This window comes from Myotis nattereri (assembly GCF_964212035.1).
Source record: "Myotis nattereri genome assembly, chromosome: 11".
NCBI classification, from domain to species: Eukaryota; Metazoa; Chordata; class Mammalia; order Chiroptera; family Vespertilionidae; genus Myotis; species Myotis nattereri.
The window spans coordinates 81,068,447-81,094,507 of NC_138086.1; positions in this window are offsets into that span (position 1 = coordinate 81,068,447).

A 26,061-nucleotide genomic window follows, 5' to 3' on the forward strand; every position below is an offset into this window, starting at 1 on the left:
GCGTGTGCCTGTCAGTGCTCTTGTTTGCCTGCGGGACCAGCCAACATAGCTGCACACTCTTCACCGACCTGGGAGCATGGTTCAAGTTTAAATGTACGATGTAAAACAGAGAAACACACAATAGCTCAGGTAAACGACAGCCGTGATGAAGTTGCAGAAGCAAAGCGTTTATTATATAAAGTGTGTAGGTAACCAAACATTTTAGGGGCATTGGATGAATGTGAGTGTGGCTACAGGAAATGAGCCCATGACGTCGCCATGTTGATTTTGTCGGTAGTTCCCAAAGAGGTGCAGAAAGGAGGAACCTGATTCAGGTGAACAGTTTGCAAACCAGGGAGACACAGCCTCTGGTGGAACCAAGTGCGCTCTCCAGAGACGAAAGTCCCTTTTCATAGAGAAAGTCCGCACCCAGGTTCCCAGATAGTTCAAGTTTATGCCAGTGAGGCATCTAAATTTGTAGCGTTGTGATTGGTGGGAGTCACGCAATCCTGATCGGTTGTTGTTACGCATTCTGATTGGTCATTATGGAACAGTTCCAATTGGTTGGCATAGATGCAAATGAGAATGTAGGTGTGCAGTTCTGATTGGACGGGCAGCTCTCAGCCCATTGTTCCCAAAATGAAACCAGGAACTCCCCGGTAAGGGTTGGCTCTGAGAGCAGAGGCCAGTGCAGGAGGCTGGCACCTCAGTCTGTGGCTTTTCCCTGAAATGCTGAATGCGTGAGGGGCTTGTGTGAGCACTGTCTGCAGGAGGCTGGTCACGGATTCGGGCCCAGTTCACCCAGGGAGTCCTTGGCAGGTAGATTTCATTCCAGGGTTCACAATATAATCAACTGGATCATGAAACTAGCAATCAAAATGGTCAGCGCTCATTTATATAGGTAAGCTGTTCATATAATTTTACTTGAAGGGGTAACTTATTATTAATTTTACGAAAAAATAAAGGGATAAGCAATTCCAGGACTAATACTTCACTTTACATAGTATTGAACTTTACAGTATATTAAATATTTTTCAAAAATATTGTTTGAAATGGTCCCCAGAACAAATTGTTAAAACCACAAGGCCATATTTTATGTTTTGTGTTTAGAAAATTGTAGTTTAAATGGCACCCTGTTGACTATGTTTCTATTGTAAAGGGATTTGAGAGTAGAATTTGTAATATGATAGAATTAGTAACATAAAATTATAGTGTGAGTAACAAAGCGTAGCCCATTTTAAGGGTTAAATGGGCCCCAAATGAAAATTTTGCTCTTTCTACTAAGCTACACAGTTTGTCACAAGTTCTCCCACCATTGCTCTAATTATCTAATAGATGCTCTATTTATCTAATAGATGATGGTGCAGAATATTATTTTCTTAGCATCTTCAGATCAGTAATATTTAAATGTATACGACTTTTGTGTAATATTTTCTATGCATAAAATCTTTCATTTTAAATGAGGTGTTATTTGCATTTGAGAACCAACACTGGAGAAAATCCATACTCATAAATTTTCATATGCAATAAATCATACATTTCTATCTAAAAAAAAATCAATGGGATTTAAGAAGACAATTTTTCAATACAGTAATAACGAAAATAAAACAATTTGCTTAACGTTCTGTTCTTATTGACTTTATTTCCATGGAATCCATAGAGCTCTTTGAGTACAATCAATTATGTAAACCAATAGAAGACCAGACTAATAATACCTCCAATACCATAGAAATTACACGTAAATATATTGGGTTCCAAATGAAAATTCAATATTATCCTCAGTGTGTTGCTAAAAATTGTGTGATATAGAAAAGTGTTTTAAAACAATGAATTGATATCCATTTATCTTCTATATCTCTTGAATACCTGTAGTGCTGTCTCATCTAGGGCAGAAAGTGAAATTTCCAGTTTTCACATCCAAGGTCATTTATGTTTAGGTGTGCTATTTCCTTTCAACAATTTTCAGATCACAGCATAGACCAAGACAAGGTTTCTAATTTGCAGAGGTGAAATATCTTGTTTCTTAGGTTAGTTTTAAGTTACCTGGAACTGAAACCATTGTCAGTGGAAGCATCACTTGGGAAATGAAACCACATGGTCCCTTCCTATGAGAAACACCTTAGGCATTTGCTAAAAATAACAGTTTCAATCCAGAGTTTCCGGCAGGTACAATACTTTGCAACTTACTGGCGTATATTGTGAACTGTTCTTCCTTCTGCATTCCATTAAGCGGAACACTGCCCAAGTCAATTACTACTTCGCTTGGAAACACTGCGTCGTTCAGGTAGTACAGTGGGGCTTTGACTTACGAGTGTTCCAACTAACGAGTTTTTTGAGATAACAGCTGTCTCTCGGCCGATTTTTTTGCATTGAGTTGATAGAGTAATTTGAGTTAAGGAGCTCCTTAACGAGCTCGGTCTCAGAACGAATTAAACTCGTAAGTCAAGGCCCCACTGTACTGTTCTTTATACCTGCATGTGCACTCAAAAGCTGCCTTCCCCATGTTTCATTTGTTGTGGAATATTTACAATAACCATTTATGTGCAAGTCTAAGTGCAAAACTCGTTACGTGTCCCTTGGCCTGAGTCATTAATTAGCAGTAATTGTTACACTGAGCGCGATGATTCCTGCGGTGTACCTGGCTAACATGGATATGCTCACTTGGAAGACATGGCTAGCGGGAATTATTTGCATGTATGTGATGGGCCAGGTCATATTTCAGACATTTGCGCTCGCTTTCCCTAATCCATGTAACAACCCCATGAAAGAGCTACTGTCATCTACCCCACTGTAGACACAGCAGAGACGTAGCTACATAACCCAGCCTGAGCAAAGCCACACAATTACTTAGAGCTGAAGCAACGATTCTCTTTAGTGCATTAGGAAATACCAGCACCTGTAGTGAGATATAACTTTGGTTACTTTTTACTTTTAGTTTTTTATCTGTTAACTATTCAGTGGGATGCTTACTGCAAACAGTTACAGAGGATCGCAGGCTGTAGCGGGTGAGTGGGGGCTTTGGAGGCTGGCAAACCTGTTTTGTACTCAGTTTGTGCCACTTCCTGTTTGAGTCGCCTCAGTGATGTCACTTGACTACGGCGAGCCTGCTAATTCGTAAAAACTGGCGTTCTGAGGTCGTTAGGATGATAAAATTAGATAGCATTCAAATGCTGTCTGACATATTTATTAGCTTAATGAGTGCTAATTCCTTCCCTCATCCTGATCCTGATTAACAGTCTTCTCAAAGGTAAAGTTTATTAAAAATCAAAATTAAGATTTATTTGATTTTAAAATTGCTTCCGAAGCAGACACGTTGGCTATTTGGGTGACCCAGCTGTCTGCTGAAGTTCCTTAGGATTAGAGGATATGATTGCTGGTGAGATTTTTATGAGATGAAAGTTACATAATAGACGCCATGGCCTACAACTATGACGTTAATAGTGAATTATGCCCCATTACAGAGCCATTCCGCCATTTAAGCACTTTTGAGGCGGATGCTTTGTATCTGTGTAGCATTCCAAAACACTGACTCAAACCATCTGATAATTTCTGTCACGCTCCACAAGTGAGGAAGGAGGGCACAAAGGCACCCTCACAGCCTTGCTCAGAGGACAGACGGTCCCCTTTTGAGACAATTATCTTCATTGTTGAGCATATTGCAGATGTCCCCCTTTTTCTCTCATTGACCCCTCCCCACGTCCCCAGGCTTTCAGCACGTTAATGTCTGTGCATTTATGCACATAAGTTCTTTGGTTAATTTCTGCCCCTGCCCCTTCCCTCAGAATCGTCAGTCTGTTGCATGCTTCCATGTGTCTGTAGCTATTTTATTTTCTTCACTGGATTCCACATCTGAGTGAGATCATGGGATACGTGTCTTTCTCTGACAGACTTATTTCTCTCAGCATGATACTCTCCAGGTCCCTCCATGCTGTCTCAGAGGGTAAGAGATCCTTGTTTTTTTACAGCTGCATAGTATTCTATGGTGTAGATGTACCAAAGGTCACTGCCTATTAAAGACTCACCAACATGTGAAAGCAATGACCTTCCCAAGGCTCTGGAGCAATGGGGCCACAACATTAGTAACAAAGAAACAGGATTTCCGGAGGGTGAGGCCAGAAATCAGGATTTTAAAAAGATTCACAGGTGATTCTAATGTGCAGCCAAGTTTGAGAACCACTGCTCTGGAGGAAAGGAGGCTACAAAGAATCATGACATCATTCAACTCTGGTAAACAACTTCTGTGCTGCGGCTGTAGTCCCCTCAACCCACCCGCTGAGGTCACTGTGCTTACCAAGCCTTCAGGAGGCCTCTCCACCATGACAGAGATGGCCTCCAGCCTCCAGCCTCCAGCCTCCAGCCTGGCTTTGAACAAAATGCCTCCACATGGTCCTCGAGCTCTTGCTCAAACCCCGCCTCCTTCTTCCCTTCTTCCCTCTTTCTTATAAGACTAAAAACATGTTCCTTCATGACATTTAGTCTCCAAACCAGAACACGTTTGAGAGTGAAATATTGCACTAAGCAGACTGACAGCTGTCAGAAGGGAGGGATTTGGGTGCTGGGTGAGAAGGGTGACAGGATTAAGCAAAGAAAAAAAAAGACCCATGGACACAGACAACAGTAGGGTGATGACCAGAGGGCAGGGGGGAGGGGGAGGTAGAAGAGGGCAAAGGGAGAGTAAACGGTGATGGCAGGAGACTGGACTTGAGGTGGTGAACACAGTACAATATACAGGTAATGTATCAGAATTGTATAGCTGAAATCTGTATAATTTTATTAACCAATCTCACCCCAATGAATTCAATAAAAATAAATGGTTAAAAGCTACATAAAAAAAATACACCAGCACAAGAGGAGGCCCCGGGCTGTTCTGCGAACACACCGACCTGCGGTCCCTCTACGCAGGGGTCTTCAGGAGCTGATCTTGCTTGCTCCTCGCGCTCTACATCTTGTAATTCTCAACCCTTGTTTCTATATGTTCTGGCTACACTGAGTTGATAACATGCCCCGGATGAGCTATTCTGTGCCATTTTCTCAAACCTTAGATAAGGCTCACGTAACCTGTCCCCTTAGGTCAAATAGTCACTTCTCTGACCTCCGCTGCCACGCTTCACTAAAACCCTCATCCAGCGACATCAGGCTCCCGCTCAGACTTTCGCATTGCTGTGCCCTCCACCTGAAATGCATCTCTCCTAGAGCACCTGGGCCCCTTCTTTTCCTTTTGTTTTTAAATATTTTTTATTAACTTCAGAGAGGAAGGGAGAGGGAGAGAGAGATGGAAACATCAATGATGACAGAAAATCATTGATTGATTTCTTCCTGTCCGCCCCCTCCTGGGGATCAAGTCCACAACCCAGGCCTGTGCCCTGACCAGGAATTAAACGGTGACCTCCTGGTTCATAGGTCAATGCTCAAGCACTGAGCCATGCTGGCCAGAAAAGACCTTATTTTCTTGAGGTCTTTATTCAACGTCACCTCCTCAGTGAGACCTTCTCAGTTTACATCATCGAAAAGGTAACCCTCCCCCACTCCATTTTCTAAGTCTCTTCCCTGATTAACTCCCCCTTTAGCCCTTATTTTCAAATGAACTCGACATGTATAACTTACCAATTGTCGTATAGAGTTCACTGGTATTTCCAGCGTCTCCCAGTGTCACGCAGACATTTGTGAACGGGACTCTGTCTATGCCTTTGCACCTTCCTTTGTCTCATCCCATCTGCTTTCTTTGTCTGGATAACGTGCATCAGTCCTTCGAAACTCGGGTGGATGGTAGCCTGTTTCAGCAAGCCTTCCCAACCCCCGTGTCTGTTAGGCACCAACCTTGGGGACTACCATGGGCACCTTTGTTCTCAACCTGCGTCCGACTTCTTTTCATTGCTCTACTTGCCTGCTGCAGCATTAGGCTCTGCCTCGCCTCTTCTAACGCAGCGCAATGGCTGCAACACTGGCTGGATTACAATTGCACACTCCCGGTGTTAGGAAACTCGCCGCATGTGGAGTCTCTGCACGTCATGTTCAGATGATTATAATGTATACACATTTTCTAATGTTCCTTGATTAATTCCACCTTTGCAAAGACCTAATACTCCCTAGACTAATTACAATTCAATCTAAGGTTTAAATTGCTGTGCGTTTGGTGCCACACTTAACAAAGTTTTGTCTAACCTATGATCATATAGATTTTTTCTCATATTTTCATCTAGAAGTTCTACATTGTCAGATGTGATATTTAGGTAAATGTTACCTTGAGTTATTACTTGTGTGTGATATGAATAAGGGTAGAAATTCTACTTCTGTTCCCCCTCCTCCTCTTCCTCCTCCTCCTCTTCCTCCCCCTCCTCCTCCTCCTCCTCCTCCTCCTCTTCCTCCCCTCCTCCTCTTCCTCCTCCTCCTCCTCCTTTTCTTTCTTCTTCTTCTGTGTGTACATCCACTTCTCCTGGCACCATTCGTTGAAAAGACCATTCCTTTCCCTAATTGAATTTTATTGGCATTTTTGTAAAAGAGCAATTGACCAGGAATATATAAGTACATTTCTGAACTCTCAGATCTGTTTTATTGGCCTTGCATATTCTTTCATCAATACCAAAATGTTTAGATTACTGCAACTGTTTTGCTTCTTGATTTTTCATTTTTATGTAATATTTTTGGGTCAGCTTTCAATTTCTACCAAAAAATAAAATAAGCCCACTGGGATTCTTCAAAATTATGGATCAACTCAGGTAGAAAATGGTGTCTTAACAATACTGAGTCTTCAGCCTTGAAGGTAGACTACCTCTTGATTTATTTAGAATTTTAATTACTCTCTGTAATGTCTTGCTCTTAGTATACAAATGTTACAGCTCTTCTGTTTAGTTTGTTCTTATCTACTCATTCTCTATGATTCTATTGTGAATGGGATTACTTTTTGTGTGTTGATCTTATTTTATAACCTTGGATAATTGTTTATTTGTTCTGATAGGTATTTTGGCATTATTTTTTAAAAATATATTTTTATTAATTTCAGAGAGGAAGGGGAAGGAAGAGAGAGATAGAAACATCAATGATGAATTAGAATCATTGATTGGCTGCCTCCTGCATGCCCCCTACTGAGGATCGAGCCTGCAACCCTGGCATGTGCCCTGACCAGAATCGAACCTGGAACCTTTCAGTCTGCAGGCCAATGGTGCCAAACCAGCTAGGGCTATTTTGGTGTTTATATTTCTTTTTCTTTATAGTATGTGTCATAAAAATTTTCTGTTGAATATCTTGTGGACATGCTCATCATCATTGTTTCTGCATATTTATTATAAACTACTACTAATGTGGATTTCCCACTTCACAGGTCTTACCCGTGAGGCAGATGTGCACGTCCTAGGTTTGTGCCATTTACCTTAGAAGAAGAACAGACGGCCATGACCAAAGAATTCTTCCTGCTGCTTACAAGAGGGATCTGAAGTCAAGTTTGAATGTAACATAGCGAAACGTCCACCATATCCTGTGTTTAGGTATTGTTGTATAGTCTCAGAATGCTTTCCCACATGTTACCTGACTTGGTTCTTACATGAACCCTACGGAGGAGGCAAGGCCTGCAAAATTACCCCCCAGTGAACACAAGAGCAGGCAGAGGCTCCGAGTATGTTCTCTGGTATTTGGCAAAATCTGGGGGGAAGTCTGCAATCCCTGACTCCTCTCTAGAGTTTACGCCATGGCGTGTCCTCCGTGGGGTAGAGCACACGGAAGCCCATCCTGCCCCATTACTACGGAAGCTTCCGTTGGATGATGCGTTCTTTCCTATGACCGGAGAGCCTTGTCATTTGGGATAATTAGCCACAAATGGAAATTGGAATTAATAGCTGAATCACAAATTCACTAGTGTCACTCCACACTGAACAATGCTAGTGAGATTACTGTCCATGAAAAACGCGTCAACTTTATAAAAGTACTACTGACTCTCCGTAAAAATTCTCCTTGAGTGTATAAAGGCCTCTGCATTTATTTTTACAAGAGTCAAGTCTAGAAAATAGGCGATGCTTCTAATTTACATGCAGTGTAATCATCTGTTATCTATTTAAGCTAGATGGAGAAAATGAGATAAAGGAAATAGGCACCAATTTACGCCAGCGATTAACTTTCCCAGAGGTATGCTGTCAGAACTAAAAAAAGGTTTGTTGAGATTGTCCTTCAGTTTAATTTCATGTGGTAATATCACTAATGGCCCTATTAAGGACATTAAAAGTTTCCTTTTCTGATCAGTCTTTAGAATATTGAACTCCATAAAGTATCTACTGACTAGTCAGCTAAGTTAATAAAGGTCACCTTTCAGGTGGTATCCCAAAGCTAACTGTGGTCCAAGAGCTGTTATGCAGTTCTCATCCAGAAATAGTTATTTATTTTTTAAAACCTTACCCGAGGATATGTTTTTATTGATTTTAGAGAGAGAAAGAGAAATAGCCATGTGAAAGAGAAACATCAATTGGTTGCCTCCCATATGCTCCTCAAACAGGGATTGAACTTGCAAACCTAGGCATGTGCCCTGACTGGGCATTGAACCCACAACCTTTTGGTATAAGGGACAACGCTCCAACCAACTGAGCCAACTGGCCAGGGAGGTAGTTATTTCTTTTAAGCACTAGGGTTGCACCAGACAAATTACTTCTCTTGCTTGTTCAACAATCTATTCTGAGGGCAATTTGCTCAGGGGGAGTTGTAATAATTTGGAAGGAACGATAGCAGTCAGAACTTTTTTTAAAGGAAGTACTTTTATAGGTTTATCCAATATTTGTTTGAATGCTTACAGTCTAAAAGTTTACAATCTTAAAGAGAGTGTGTGGGCAAGACGTCCCTTTGCTTCTTTCCTTCTTTATTTTTTAAATTATATTCAGAATTGAGTGGGGAGACTGGGAAGCTTTGTATTAGGTTAGTTACTTACTATTCATGTACTAACACAGCCAGCTATTGAGACAAGTTACATAAGGTACTAGTAGATCCCCGCTTTGAATTCCAAAGTTAATACATTCCTCTCTCTCTCTCTCAAAATATAATTTGTAGGTTCTTTTTGACTGTCTATTCACTATTGCAATAGTATATATACTTTCATATGTATCTTTATAGTAAGAACTGAAAGTGATTAAGTTGAAAACAAAGACAAAATTACGCTCCCAATACCATCCAGTGGTATCAATACACCGAGTTCATTCTGTGTGCTGTCCACGGGGGATACACAGAAAGCCTACAAAGTCCTGAGCAGCGCAGACATTTGAAACAGACATGAGAGGTAAAATAGAACTCCATTGAACACTTAATTAAAAATACCTGTTTGTCTTAGAAGAGAGCCACGGGAGATGATTTAAATGAGCTATGTTTCTTTCAAATACTACATGCATAAGTTTGACATTTGTGTCTTTGTTTTCTGGTTAAACAATTTTTTCCCCAGTAGAAGCAGAGGCATTCGAATGCATTCCATTGACCTCGCAGTTATCTCAGAGTGGTTTTCTAGGCCCTTCATCAATGCTTGTGGTTGCTTTCATCTTCATGATGATGATCTTGTAAGGGAAATACATTTTTTTAATGTGCAGCTTGGCCCAGTATTTCTCCCCTAACTTGCTCTCATAATTCCTTGAGTTATTCAAAGCTGACCCCAATGTTTTACCCTTGAAAAGTTACTAGGAAACCGGTGCCTGCCATGGAGTTGCTAAGTCACCCAGATTCATTAGGCATAACAGAAATTACTATGCAATTAGCTCTTAAATAGCACAGAAAAAATTGCTACTATAGGACACTTTAACATGTTGGAAGAATGGACTACCTATGTCAATCAAGACATGCTTTCTTAGAAAGAAAACGGTCCCTTAAAACTTCAAAGAACACATTTTAAGAGCATTTGGCTCAAATATGCTACTTTCTGGCCCCCTGGGAGAATGGGTCTCTCTTTTTCTCTTTCTTTTTTGTTCAAGTGTTCTTGGATTCCTCCCAAAACTCTCCACAGCAATGCAAATGGATGACTTTTTCAAATGAAAGCTAATTGTTTTTAGATATTTAAAAATAGACACATGGATAAATAAAAAATTACTAGATAGAGGGTAGATAGATGATACGTAGGTAGATAGATCAAATTTTGTTAATCATACGTTAATTTGCCAATTAAAATATGATTTCTGGAACTGATAGAGCTTTGGTATAAACTCTATCATTTACGTGGAAAGGTTCATCATGGATGAGTTTGTGCAGAGGCTCCAATGGGCTCTCATCATTTAATGTAGAGCTCACATCCAGAAACCCAGGTCTGCATCTGTCCTCGGCATTTCTCCAACTGATGACTATGCCTCGTCCTCACTGAATATTGTCTCAGGTTCTATCCTTCACAAATCTTCCCTCTATGCAGCCACCTGGAGGACCAGCCAAAGAGCACGTCTTACATCTCACACACACACAAAATAAACCAGAATAATGAGAAATGGAATACAGTAAGGGAAACCGTGAAAGCATGAGAAAAAAAATCATAAAAGCTTTATTTCATACATAACTTTGGGAGTGTGGAGGTTTTGATAATTATAAAAAAAGTAAAAGGCATAAAAGAAATGCTTGATAAGCTCTTCTCATAACATATTTTTAAATGCATAGAAAAAAGCATCAGGAGAAAATTAAAAGCAAATGATACACCAAAGAAAATATCTATAAATCTTAAAGCCCATAAAGGGTAATTTCCTTAATATATAAAATAACTTACACAAATTACAGCAAAAGAAATAACTCAATCGGAAAGAGTACAAATGTGTTAGAAAATGAAATTAACATGACTCTTAAATATGAGTAAACATGCTGAGATCCTTGCAAAATTTGGGAAATGCAAATTAAAACTGTAATATACCATTTTCCATCTTAGGCAAAATTCATAATACTATACATATTTATGCGCATATGTGCATGTGTATATATTATGTAGACAGATAGGTAGAGAGATGATATAAGGAGAGAGGTAAAAACAGATACAGAGACTATATATTTGTATAATCTCTGTTAAGGTAAAGTTGATGATAATAATGCAAGTCATTTATACCCGTAATGTGCTGCTATGTGAAATGACACATGTACAAATTTATATTCTTTGGGGCATCATTCATATTAGCATAAGATTGATCGCCCACAACTATCTATCTGTAGAGCATTGGTAGCATCAATGATCCATGCCTAATTCTACCCATAATTTCTCAGAATTGTTTATGTTTTGATTTGGTAAAGAGAGTGAACGTATTATTATTACCATTGTCATATTCTGATAAAGATGAGTTTTGTTCTAGAAAGCATTGCAGCATGGTTTGCTCAGTCTCATGAGGGAGAAGTTGTAACAGATAAAATGTTCAACTGCTAATGGACTGCGGCACTATATGAATGTGAAGGTACCTTTCACCCTTTGGAGGGGACTTTTTTTGGAGATAATGTGGTCTCTACCATCAATGCATTTATCATCTAAGGCAGCAGTTCTCAACCTGTGGGTCGCAACCCCTTTCGGGGTCGAATGACCCTTTCACAGGGGTCACCTAAGACCATCGGAAAACACCTATATAATTACATATTGTTTTTCTGATTAATCACTATGCTTTAATTATGTTCAATTTGTAACAATGAGAATACATCCTGCATATCAGATATTTACATTACGATTCATAACAGTAGCAAAATTACAGTGATGAAGTAGCAAACGAAAATAATTTTATGTTTGGTAGGGTCACCGAAACATGAGGAACTGTATTAAAGGGTTGCGGCATTAGGAAGGTTGAGAACCACTGTTCTAAGGGGATGGAAATTTCAAATATGATTTTAAGTTAACTAACTTAAGTATAAAAACAGATTATAAAAAAAGGTAAAAAAAAAAAACACCAAAAAATAGCCTTATTATAAGATGTATCATTATTTAAAGCATTGTTTAAGCAGGTTATATGAATTAGAGAAAGTTCTAGTATCTGTGATCGTCTCAAGAATAAATTCTAATTCGGTCAGCTTTATGTAACAGGGTGAAACAGTTCCATTTCTCCATGCCAGCAGAATGGCTCACCCCGCCTCCGCTCGAATTCCTGGCCTTGCCAGGTGATGTTCCCGAGAACTGGTATTCTTGTAGAATTTATAATCCTTTGGCATCATGAATTATCACAACTCATGCCAGAATCAGGGAAACATTAATTAGAGTTTGTTCAAGTTCAGATCCTGTGATTTATATAGTATACACATTAAAATCAAGCTCTCAGTTACAAAGAGAAAATTTGAAAGCAGCAAGACTCATCCACACAAGGGGATCCTGATAAGACTATCAACAGATTTCTGTTAAGAAACCTCACAGGTCAGGACAGAGGGGGGTGATATATTCAAAGTACGTCTTGCCCGCGTAATGACTTTTCAGTCAATGATGAACGAAATATATGATGGTGGTATCAAAGGTTACAACAGAGATGAAAAATTTCTATCATCTAGTGACATCATAGCTGCCCTAATATCATAGCACAATGCCTTACTCATGTTTTTGGTGATGCTTGTGTAAAAAAACCTACTGTTCTCCAGTCATCTAAAAGTTTCCTATATAATAAAAGCCTAATATGCTAAGTTTCCAGTCATCTGGTTGCCCTTTAACCAATCAAAGTGTAATATGCTAATGATATGCTAAGGCTGCTCAACTGCTAGCTATGATGTGCACTGACCACCAGGGGCAGACACTCTGACCAGTAGGTTAGCTTGCTGGGGTCTGGCCAATCGGGACTGAGCAAGATGGGCCAGACACTCCCTGGAGCCATCCCGTGGTCCCTCCCTAGCTGGTCAACTTCCTGCATCCCTCCCCAGCCCTAATCATGCACTGGTGGAGTTTCTCAGCTTGGCCTGCATCCTCTTGCAATCCAGGACCCTCAGGGGATGTCGGAGAGCTGGTTTTGGCCCGATCCTGCAGGCCAGGCCAAGGGACCCCCCTGGTGCACGAATTCATGCACCGGGCCTCTAGTAGCACATATAATTATGTATAGTATGTGATGATTGATATTGATAATAAATGACTGCATTACTGGTTTATATACTTACTACTCTATACTTTTTATTGTTATTTTAGAGTGTATTCTTTCTACTTATATAAAAAAGTTTGCTGTAAAACAGTCTGCTGTGTCACGCTGGCTTTACCCAGTCTCTTGATCACCTCGTTTTGTCCTGTGCTTGATTTGATCTTGCTTTGTTTGGTGCAGTGGCACATTGCGCAGGCTGGTAGCTGAGGAGCCATAGTCTGTGCCAGACAGCCCAGGTGTGGAGTAGGTTTTTCCTCTAGGTTTGTATAAGTGCCCTCTGTGATGTTCACATAATAATGCAATTGCCTAACGGCACGTTTCTCAGAACACATCACCATCAGTAAGTGGCACATGACAGTATTCAAAGAATAAACTATCAATTAAGAATACTTTACCCAACAAGATGTCCTTCAGAAATGAAGGAGAGAGAAATACTGTATCACCACTACACCTGCTTCATAAGGAATGATAAGGGATGTTCTTAAAGCTGAAAAAAAAGGGATGCTAATTAGTAATATGAAAACATTACAGTATAAAATTCATGTCTTAGGAGATCTGTGCCAGAAACAAAGATAGGAAACATATATATTTACTATAAATCACAATGTGATACAACTTAAAAATTGACTGCGATACATATAAGATGTATTATGAGAGCCTTATAGTATTCACAAAACAAAACCTATCACAGATAAATGATAAGGAGAAAAGAATCAAACAATCATTAACTCACAAAGAAAGAATTGCTTTTTGACTATTTTCTAATTCTTTTTATTCCTTGCTTGCTTTCTTTGTGATTCAGCTAAGGATGTTAATAATATTATAACTTTAAAGATTGCAAAAAAAAGAAGGTAAGTATTCAAAATAGTTTGGAAAGGCAGAAAGAGTTTTGTAATTCTTCTAAGAATGTTTCTATAAGGACAATGACTAGTCACCTTTATTTGGTCTAGGAAACCAAATTCAAAAATATGGGATCAAAAATACTTCTAAGAAACAAGTGAAAGGAGGTGAGGATGCATCAATAGCTGTCAATGGTATGAAGGGCTAATAGGAATTGAGGTTATGTTAACAAATGAAAGTATGTAGACAAGAGATTTTTGAGCCCTCTTCAATTTGTGTTGAACTACTATATCAGTTTGCATATAAAATGTTCAGTTTAGCTTCTAAGATATTATCAGGGATAGATGAAGACTCGTAAGTACTATTAAAGGAGAGGCAAGAGTTCTTGAAACAGGAAGAAAGATGGGAGTTCTACCTTGGGAATGTAAAGATACAAAGACTATCGCTTTTCAATTGAAGTTATTTTCTGTCAAAATAAGAGGCTGAGAATGGTATGCTTGGTATAAAAATAAATGGGTGTCTGTGTTAGCTCAGTAAAAAGTTTTCCCGAACCAAGAATCTGATAATGAAGCATTTGCACATCTGGGAGTCTGTGAGGAGAAGGTCTTTACGACGGTGTGCAAGGAATCCAGACATTGATTGATTACAGTACATTTAAGTCTCATCCTAAACCTACAGTGTTGTATTAAATTATGATATAGGTCAGAGGGGAGATTTGATTAATATTTAATAGTTGCTTTCTTTAGATTTTAATGCATAAAATAAACTCAAGTCGAAACCCTGAACTTGCAAGGGGGTAATCAACACTCAAGCTGTTTTCTTGCTGCATAGCTAAAGTTCTGCAGATTAGTATACAGGTAAATGGTACTGGTGGTATAAGAACTGCACATTTTAAAAGATTGATTTTAGAGAGGAAGATAGAACATTACTAATGAAAGAGAATCCTTGGTCGGCTGCCTCTTGCACAACCCCACTGGGGATCAAGCCTGCAACCTAGGCATGTACCCTGACCGGGAATTGAGCCAAGACCTTCTGGTTCATAGGTCAATGCTCAACCACTGAGCCCTGCGAGTCGGACAGAACTGCACATTTTTAACTTAGATGTTTATTGTTGAATACTGTTAGATTTGGAGGACTGTGGAGGTATTACAGTTTCCATGTGACTGTGACCCAGCTTCCGCTAATGTTAGCGTTTGCATAGCCACTGTACAGCTGTAGGGGTGAAGGTGGTAGCATTGGCGCTGCAGTATTAGCGGAACAACAGCCTGCTGGGATTTCACCAGCTCCTCCATTCCTATCCTCCCCCTGCTCCGGGGGGAGCGCCGGAGTCCTCCGCGAAGTGCTCTCACCTGAGCCCTGTCACAGGTAGGCTTGTTGTGACCAGGTGGGAAATATTTGCTCAGGTAAGTCTTACACTGAGTCCTCCTTGGGGCTCTCTCTAGTGGGGACAGGAATGGGGAGGCAGAGATCCCAACCCATTACTTAGGAACTGGGAAACCTTCATCCTTTTCCTTTTGGGGGTGGGGGGGGGAGAGAGAGAATGAATCCATCCTGAATCCTTTTCCAACCAGCCAGACCAGCCCAAGAGTCTGACTTGGTCTATGTGAGAAAGATGTTGGTAAAATGAATGAAAATTGGGGATGCTTCATGAGGGTACTGTGCCCATGTCTGGTTTATCGCGGAGCAGGAGGGTGGTCAGGGGCCTAAGCGCGCCCTCTTTAATCCCTGCTACCACGTGGGGATACTTGCCTCTCCTCCGCATCCGTAACCACCTCCGAGTAATCCTGATTTAAACCGAAGGGCAAGCTGCCTTTGCGTGTGCGTGAACTTGGCAGAGCGCCCCGAGAGGACTGCAGAGCCCTCCCTGAGCGGCAGCTTTTGTGATCACAGGTGCCTCTGCCACAGTCTGAGGTGAGTTACCCTCGTGTTCATCTGGGGCGGACAGGGCTGCTGGCAGAGATGCATAGGTGACCTCTGACCCCGAAGCTCAGCTCCTCCATCAGAACCTCTCTCTTCCTGGGGCCCCCACCCCACGGGTCCCGTTTCTTTGTCTGTGCTTGTGTTTAGGGGCCATTGAGTTCTCCTCCAGAAAGCTGCCCTCCTCCCCTTGAGGATTTGAAGCTCCCTTATTTTTCCATTCCCGCCCCCCCCTTCCTCCCCCCTCCCCAGCCCAGCTGCTCTAAAGTGAGTGGGCCTCCCTGGGTTTGGGCCTCTCTGAGTGTGGGCCTCCCTGGGTGAGGGTCTCCCTGGGTGAGGGCCTCCCTGAGTGTGGGCCTCCCTGAGTGTGGGCCTTCCTGGGTGAGGGGCCTCCCTGGGTGAGGGTCTCCCTGGGTGAGGGCCTCCCTGAGTGTGGGCCTTCCTGGGTGAGGGCCTCCCTGGATTTAGGCGTCCCTGGGTGAGGGGACTCTGGGTGCTCATTATTCACTCTGTCCATCACCCCGTTTCCTGCCTGTTTGCCTGAACATCCCGGGCCTTTGAACCTGGTCTAGTCCCTGTGTCTGCACGTGATGCCTTTTGGAAATAACATAGAATAATTATAGGGGGAATTCAAGGTAAAAAATATTAAACAGTTGCTTGAACAAATTAGTTATGCAATTTCATCAGCTTCAAAAATTACACAATAGGAAGATCACTCAGAAAATGAAAGCCATGTTTCTAGACTGAAGCAAGCACCCCAGACAGGGATGAAGGAGGAATGGGGGCATCTTCCTGCTCCTTGTCCTTCCACCAGAGGCAAGTCCTCAGCCAGGCTGCTTCCAGAGCGCCCGCCTGTCCTCACAACTGCCTCCCCCAGTCTTTACGGGGCTCACCCTGTAACCGGCAAATGACAGGTCATAGAACTGTACCCGAAACCTGCAGGACCTTCGTAACCAGTGTCACCCAGGAGACTAAATGAAACAATGTTAATTCAGGCCAACTGACCATGTGGGGAGAATGCATTTGGGGGGAGGGTGCACGCTTACATCCTCAGAGTGAGAAAGTATGTTTCTGGTGAAGCTTGTCAGTGAAGGCGGGGGAGGCCACACATAAAAAACAAAACCAACAGAAAGTGGACTCCGCCTCCTGGTCACATTTCCAAGTAGTGGCCCTTGGCCAGCTGCCGCAGTTCTCTGCCTGCCTGTCCCTGGGGCTGGAGGGTCCTGGGGCTGGCCTGGTCGCTGGGGCTGGAGGGGTCCCTGAGGCTGGCTGGGTCCCTGGGGCAGGAGGGTTCTGGGGCTGGCGGGTCTGGGGGCTGGAGGGTCCCTGGGGCTGGAGGGTCCCTGGGGCTGGCGGGTCTGGGGGCTGGAGGGTCCCTGGGGCTGGCGGGTCTGGGGGCTGGAGGGTCCCTGGGGCTGGCGGGTCCCTGGGGCTGGCCGGGTCGCTGGGGCTGGCGGGTCTGGGGGCTGGCGGGGTCCCTGGGGCTGGCGGGGTCCCTGGGGCTGGAGGGTCCCTGGGGCTGGCCGGGTCGCTGGGGCTGGCGGGTCTGGGGGCTGGAGGGTCCCTGGGGCTGGCGGGGTCCCTGGGGCTGGAGGGTCCCTGGGGCTGGCGGGGTCCCTGGGGCTGGCGGGTCTGGGGGCTGGAGGGTCCCTGGGGCTGGCGGGGTCCCTGGGGCTGGAGGGTCCCTGGGGCTGAAGGGTCCCTGGGGCTGGAGGGTCCCTGGGGCTGGCCGGGTTGCTGGGGCTGGAGGGTCCCTGGGGCTGGAGGGTCCCTGGGGCTGGAGGGTCCCTGGGGCTGGCCGGGTCGCTGGGGCTGGAGGGTCCCTGGGGCTGGAGGGTCCCTGGGGCTGGAGGGTCCCTGGGGCTGGCCGGGTTGCTGGGGCTGGAGGGTCCCTGGGGCTGGAGGATCCCTGGGGCTGGAGGGTCCCTGGGGCTGGCCGGGTTGCTGGGGCTGGAGGGTCCCTGGGGCTGGAGGGTCCCTGGGGCTGGAGGGTCCCTGGGGCTGGAGGATCCCTGGGGCTGGAGGGTCCCTGGGGCTGGAGGGTCCCTGGGGCTGGAGGGTCCCTGGGGCTGGAGGGTCCCTGGGCTGGAGGGTCCCTGGGGCTGGCCGGGTTGCTGGGGCTGGAGGGTCCCTGGGGCTGGAGGATCCCTGGGGCTGGAGGGTCCCTGGGGCTGGCCGGGTTGCTGGGGCTGGAGGGTCCCTGGGGCTGGAGGGTCCCTGGGGCTGGAGGGTCCCTGGGGCTGGAGGATCCCTGGGCTGGAGGGTCCCTGGGGCAGGAGGGTCCCTGGGGCTGGAGGGTCCCTGGGGCAGGAGGGTCCCTGGGGCTGGCGGGTCCCTGGGGCTGGAGGGTCCCTGGGGCTGGAGGGTCCCTGGGGCTGGCGGGTCCCTGGGGCTGGAGGGTCCCTGGGGCTGGAGGATCTAGGCCACTGCATCGCCCTCACGGTGAACACGGAGCTCCCCTGCCGCAGGCGACTCCGGCCTCTGCACGGCGCTCACTCCCGTGGGCGCTCCTGTCCGCCGCTGAGTCACCCCAAGAGGCGCAGCTCTTCCCCGCGAGGTGGGTGGGAACAGGCCCGGGAGGAGGAAGGAGGCGCCTGCTGTCTTCCTCATCAAATCCTTTCTCACGAGGAACGTAGACGTCCACAGACTGAGCCACAGGCGCTGCGGGCTGACCTCATCTGAACGTGGACGCCATGGACCAGGGGTGGCCTGTCTGGTTAGCGGCCCGATTCCCAGGTCAAGTCCATCCGCAACCACGCCAGGCTCAGCCCCTGGGCCCCGAACCGGGCGCGGCCTCAGCCCTGCTTCTGTTTCCATCGTGAGGACCCCCTGAGGGCCAGGCTGGGTGTCGGGGGAGAGGGGTCCTCTGTCCCCGGCTCCTGAGAGGGCACACGGGCGCCGCTTCCATAAGCAACGTGGACTTGTCGGAGCGTCTAGCTCCCTGTGTGAGATGAAAAGGACCGTCCGTGCCACCGGCTCCCGGGGTGTGACAGGTAACTACCATTTCATACGGGAACGTGCGCGCTTCCCACCTGGGATGCCGTCCCTGCCGGAGTCTACGCAGCCCGGGCTGTGTGTTTCTGAGCGAGGTGGGCACCAAGTTCGCTTCCCTGCAGCCAAAATATCTCCCTGGTCCTGCTTTTCCCACGGAAAAGAGCCTCTCGCCACAGCGCAGACAGTCGGAGTAACATCCTAAGGTCCCACTGAAAATTCAGCATCAGCCCGTTATTTTTCTAACACGGCTGTCAGGGTTCAGAGAAGCGCAGCCGATAGGAGACACGCGTCCCAAAGTGCCTTCAGGGCAGGGCTAGGGATTGAACTCTGAAAGCGAGGAGCCCGGGCGTCGGTGGGGTCTGGGTTCAAATAAATACATTCGGGGAAATTAGACCCAGCCTCCCGACCTGTATTTAGATCCGAGACCCAACAACAGGCGAAGTTGGAGGGATTTACCGAAAGCCATAAGCGAGGGGGCTGCGAGGCAGATCTCCTCCCAGCGAGCCTCATCTTTTCCTTTAAACATCTATCACCTTACCATTGACAAAATGACTTTCTTAAAGGACGCTTTCTACTCTGCAACATTGACTTTTTAAAACACTTTTCAAATGGAGTTTTCTATGAATATGGAAAAGTCACATATCACCACATACCTCCGTGTACAGGTACACACCTGGATGAATTTGCTAAAACTGCGCCCACTCAGGTCACCAGGAGGCCAAAGAAAGCGCGTGACTGGTACCCGGCAGCAGCCCTCCCATCCCACTCCCTCCAGCAGCATCCGTGAACTCGGCATCTAAGAGCATAGACCCAAGCATTTGTATTTGCTATGTATAAAAACAGGCTTATTCCAAGTAAACATAAGTACTCCCTGTTGGACTATAAGAAAATTCCTAACAGCATTAGCAAGTAAAATAAATATTACGCTTCCAAGATGATTGGGTAATAACTTCCATCTATGGAAAGCTCGCTGGTCTGATGCGAAGAAAAAAAATGATAGCAATTTATTAAAACACAAAGATGAAAAATCCTGTGATAACCTTGTCAAATGAAATACCGTGGTGAATATTTACCACAAGAACGATGGAGGTTGTTTTGTTTTTTGGAAACGGTTAGAGTATTATTTATTTTTACCATACTAATAGGTTTTAAATGAAAAATAGCATGGTAGTCAAGGCTTTATTGTGGTACATTTTTTTCCAGTAATGGAAAGTAGGGGATGTAATTCTCCCTGGGGTATTTTAAGTTCAAACGAAGCTGGCATAGCATTTTCTCTTTATGTTTATAAAGGTGTTCTTGGGGTGCCCACTGGATTCTGCTCGGCGTTATGTAAATTAAAGAAAATTCAAGCCTGGTGCAAATATGTTTATCTCAGAGTTTCCGGGAGTTTGTCATACCCCCTGGTCCTATACTTGTGTGAACTTGGACAGACTAATTCCTCTCTCAAAGCCACTGTTTCTTCCTCTGTGAAAGGACTGACAGCACCTGCCTCAGAGAGGCTTTGAAAGTACCGAATGAGATATCTCCATGGAACAATCCAGAAGCTTAAAAATGATCTCATTAAGAGTGGATTTGTTACATTTGTATTAAGTGGTGTATATTCTTCACTTAGATCTAGGTCTAATCAGAGCCAAAATGGGCATGAGTAGGCATGGGTTTCTAATGCACCCCAGTGGCAATTGTCTAGCTCCGTGGTTGGCAAAGTGCAGCTCTCGAGCCACATGCAGCTCTTTGGCCCCTTGGATGTGGCTCTTCCTAAGCCTTAGGAGGACCCTAATTAAGTTAATCACAATGTGCCTACCTATATAGTTTAAGTTTAAAAAATTTGGCTCTCAAAAGAAATTTCAATTGTTGTACTGTTGATATTTGGCTCTGTTGACTAATGAGTTTGCCGACCACTGGTCTAGCTCATATACATGCATGATGCTAGTAAGTAAAGGACAGGTCTCTAGTGGTTGGGTTCAGACAAGTGATAGAGAAACAGGATCCTGAAGGTCCTGAGGTCCCAGTCACCCCAAAGTCCAGATCCTCTGCTGCCCTGACATCTGACTGTGCACGTTAGAGTGAGAGGGGACCATGGATTCTCATGACACGAATCTATATCAGGGTCATAGAGCTGACGGGGAGCCATCAGCTCCTGGTCTCCAGTGAACTTGCTCTCCTCCTGCCTTAGCCACTCATTCCAGCGGTTATAGCCAGGGACATTTTCATCACCTATTCAGTCCCTTAGAATATCGTTTCAGAAATGTCAAAATCCTCCAGGAGAGTCAGCCCCACATGGGTTCAGTGAAGACCCAGCACTTCACCCCCACCCCTTTACTGTGCACCTCCCTGTTCATCCAGTGTAAACCCAGGGGCCAATCCTTACACCACTTCCTACCATCAGGACTATCTGGCCTGGCCGGCGTGCTCAGTGGTTGAGCATTGACCCATGAACCAGGAGGTCAGGGTTAGATTCCTGGTCGGGGCACTTGCCCAAGTTGTGGGCTAGATCCCCAGTGTGGGCCGTGCAAGGGGCAGCCGATCAATGATTCTCTCTCATCGTTGTCTCATGATTTTTCTATTTCTCTCTCTCTTTCCCTTCCTCTCTAAAATTAATGACAAATATATATATGTGTATATATATATATATATATATATATATATATATATATATATATATTTAAAGAGAGATGATCTGTATCCCTTGATAGGGCAGAGTGAACTCTTGTTAAATTAGTATCTTTGACAATCCCACCCCTATACTCTGAAGAAAACTGTAGCCATGCTGGGAGGGGACTCTGACATTCACCATCACTGTGAGTGATTGAACTCTGACTCTGTCGGACAATCCAGCTGTTTCTACCCCCTGTTCCCTTCCTTCCTCAGCACTTTGTGTCTTGCCCACTTCCCTTTATCCTACCTTTGTTTTTTCATAGAAAAGAACTTCTACCAGCTGTCTTTACTTTTTGTAGAAGCTGGAACTTCTGCCAGTGATTATTTGACCTTATATTTTGGAATCTGTGAAACTCAAACTATATAGCAGACTTATCTTCCTGTGTTCTTTGTCGTCATCTTACATCTGACCATTCCTTAGTGCCCAGGATAGCTTCCTCCACCCCTCCTCCCATCCATAATAATAAAAGTGATCAATCTACCGCATGATTGAACAGCGGAATGACCGTCCGGACACCACGCTGTGACACGCACTGGCGCCAGGCCCGCCAAGGCCGATACGATGCAAGTGGTCGAGGGGCTGCCATCACCCCATGATCGCTCCGCAGATGGAGGCCCAGGCCACTGGCCAGTGGAGCCATCAATTGGGGAGCTCCGCGATTGCCCCAAAGAGGGAGGCCCAGGCCACCCTCTGTGGGGCGATCATGTGGGAGGGGAGCACTCCACGGAACCGGGGAACCGGGGTGTGTGGTGGCGGACACAAGCAGGGCCAGGCCAAGGCGGGTGCAGGCGGGGGGTGGGCGCCAGGCCACCGGGGCTGTGAAGGCCTACCCTGGCATGAATTTCATGCATCCGGCCTCTAGTATAAGTAAATATTATGCTAAAAAATGCCTAACCCATGGGATTGTCCTGATTCTTCATTTTCTGAGATAGTTCATGCATTCAGCCAACTTTCATAATAGGCATTTCTAATTGAAATATAGTTCCATTATGGAAATACATGCATTAATGTATAAGTGTCAAACTAGCCAATATATTCCTTTTTGACTCCTCTGGAAGGATTATGAGTATATCTGGAATGCATTTAAGATTTTTTAAATTTATGCTTTATTTTATTGAGTGTCTCTTAAAATTTTAGGTTGACCTAATTTCTTGAAGAATGGCTAAATGGATAAGTACTTAGAGGATATTATGTCCAAGAACATAGAATTGTCATAACAGTGACAATTTAAAAATTCTATACAGCATAACTTAAAACTGGGGGTGATGAATGACACAGTTTAACAAAATATGCAGTAAGATTGGGTGAAACACAGTTTGTAAATAAATATCGGTATTGATCAATGTCAGTTTATTGAAGACTGTAAGAAAACCTCTATGTGAAAATGGCAGTATTTTTTAACCAGCATAAACTCTGCACCAATTGCCTTTAAAGGGAAACTAATTATATTATAAAATTGCTCCTTGTTAAGTAGGTAGCAAAGTGAACAAAATAAAAGTAATGTTTTACAAAGCGGCTAAGAGGAACGCTGATTCTGTGCTGTGACGCAGACACCATTTATTGAAGATTCAGATGAGTGGGAAGTAGATGCAGGTAACTAGGATCCCCCTTTTTTTAGCCACTGGAATATCTGGGTTTGAGTGAGACCTACGTGGTCATCCCTGTCAAGTCTGCCAGCGTTCTTCTAGTTCTTTGGTTGTTGGTGTTGGTCCCTATGTGTGCTGCTGCCTGAGGGCACTCCAGTGCAAGGGCTGCTATTAAGGCTCTTTGCTTCCTCATCTGCTCAGCCTCTGACCTAACGAGAGGGAATGACGCATTTGCACTGAGAGAGATGCCAACCGTAGGTACTGACTACGGAATTCTTGTCTGTGGCCGAATTATAGCTGCTTGCTCCTGAGCCTCATTCCTTTCATCAGAAGATCATAGCGTATTGGGTTTTTCAAAATGATATTACAGCAACCCTCTCGGGCCTTTTAGAAATATTCTAGGCTCTTTAGAAATCATCTAGGGCCACTTAGACATTTTTCTACCCCAAGTCTTGATGTCATGGTCACATGTCACACTGGGCTTCCGATCCCATCGCGGCTCCTCTGTAGGGTTGAGGCACCTAAGGTCTTCCCCAAAATCGGTGGCTGTAAGCCAGGACCTCTCTATCAGAGCGGGAAGTTCTCCCCTTGCATCTGCACGTCCACACTCTCCTACCAAGATTTTATTTGGATATGCTAGGTCCTTTATTACCTAAAAGAAATGATCTCCTATAGAAGCATTGCATTTTTCATTAAGAACATACTAAATGCACATGATTGAGAAAATTCATTTAAAAACACCCAAGAAATAGAAGTCTCCCACTAAGCTATGAAGTGATTCTTAAAATGCTTTTTATAAAATATACAAAAGGGAAATATATACAAGCACACTGAGCATCATGCTTCATAAGCCAGGAGAAGTTAGAAAGGAAAACAAAATTACCATTAAAATTCATATGTATTTAAAGGTAAATACAGGTATGGATATATTAGATTCAGTATACAATAAGCCTTTTGAAGTAATATTCACCTTCCCCACTCTCATTTATTCTAGATTAAATATGCTATAAACAGACTAATATGTTTTCTAAAACTGGCATTGAATTGTAGTCATGCAAGCTTTAAAATGTCTAAAAACCACCTTAAATGGTTTGACTCAGTGGATAGAGCATTGGCTTGTGGACTGAGGGGCCTCAGGTTCGATTCCAGTCTAGGGTACATGTCTGGGTTGCGGGCTCGATCCCCAGGAGGGAGCATGCAGGAGGCAGCTGATCAATGATTCTCTCTCATCATTGATGTTTCTATCCCTTTCTCTCTGAAATAAATTTTAAAACATGTATAAAAACTTATCAGTGTTATGAAGCCCAAATTATAAATTATGGTTTTAACTGAACTTAAAAGCTACTGTCTAAATTAGATGCATCTGACACATATAAACTATAAATATTAGATTTCACTTACTGCAGCCTTGAGGTTCAACGTATGGCCTCAACAGGCTGACCGTGTGTGTTGATGCATCTTTAACTACTTTTTGACACTCAGAAGGCAGTGAGCTGAGCCTGAAGGTTCTCAGGGATGAGTGGACATACTGACAGCAAGAATAACAGCACTTGGAAAACCATCTTATCTGTCTTTCAACCTTAGCCATGGCCTCTATTTCCTACCTTCTTGAATAATCTTATCACCACTCTACAACTTTTAGGAAGCAATGATTTTATTCCAGAATAATATCCCTGTTATGTAAATTGATATCTATTTTATTTTGAGTGTGACTTTCTGGACCAATACCACATTTTTTAAAATTGATGATGTTTTTTTCTTCACCAATGATCCTTCATTTCAGTGTCCTGAACAATACCTATGATCAGTAATATTATTTTTTGACATGGACAATTCAAAATTAATAAAATCTGAACTTGAGTACTTTATTTGGGGAGATTATTGAACATAATGTTAGCTCTGGGTTGTGTAACAGTCGCATAGTAATAGACAGCTACATGTTCCCAGGAAATCGCGCTGCCTCTGCGAGAGGTTGCATCCTGAGCAAGTCGCAGCCTTGGGAAGTGAAGCAGAGGAGGGACACTAAATCCCAATCCTTACCTGTCGTGGGAAGCCCATCAGATAGCAGTAGGCACGCTCGCTGTGTTCAGATTGGACTTGTAGGTAGGCTTACCCATAAGCAAGTTGACATATGAAAAATGGATCTATAAAAAAATTCTGAATGAGGAAAGTAAACATATATATCTTTGATCACCAAAGATAAGGAACCATCAAAGCAATGCTTGCTAGCAATAAACTAGACCCGTAAGTGTAAGCCATTTTGATTTCAGATAAATTTAGTTTCTCAAAACAAATTTATCTCTGTCTGGCTACAAAAATACATCTAAACTTGCACTTCATATTTGAAAATGAAGCAGCCACGCAACCGTTTTCTCAGCAGAGTGTCTATTGGAAACATTATTTCCCCCTTGTTTATATTTACTTTAGTTAGCTTTGTCCTGACATTATGAAAAGTAATGGGATGTAAGTGTAAGTCAGTGGGTAAGCATTTAGATGAAAACATTTTAATAAGCGACAGTATGCGTGGAATACTACTAATAACTTTCTAAACTCGTAGAGACCTATCTGGTTGGAATTTTCCATCATAAAATCATGGGGTTGATAACAAAGGGGTTGGTCTGAATCCTGGCTGCCCTCATTTATAATGTGTCCTATTTAAATCAATAAGCCTCAAGGACATTGTTATGGGCTGAATGGTTCTCCCTTCCCCCCACTGACATTCACAGCCCCAGTCCCTTAGAGTGTGACTGTACTTTCAGATGGAGTCTTTGAAGAGGTGATTGAGTTAAAATGAGGTGCATGGGGTGGGTCCTGCTCCAATATGACCAGTGTCCTTCCAAGGAGAGCACATGTGTGTGCATACACCCAGAGCAAGACCAAGAGAGGACCCTCACGGAGAAGACGGCATCCACACCAAGAAGAGAGGCCCAGGAGGAACCCACCCTGGACACTTTGACCTCAGATGTGCAGCCTCCGGAACCGTGAGAACATTTTCTGTTGTGTGAGTGTGTGAGACTTTGCTATGACAGTCCTAGCAGATGAGGGCCCATGCCATCTCTGAAAAATGGGGGGAAGT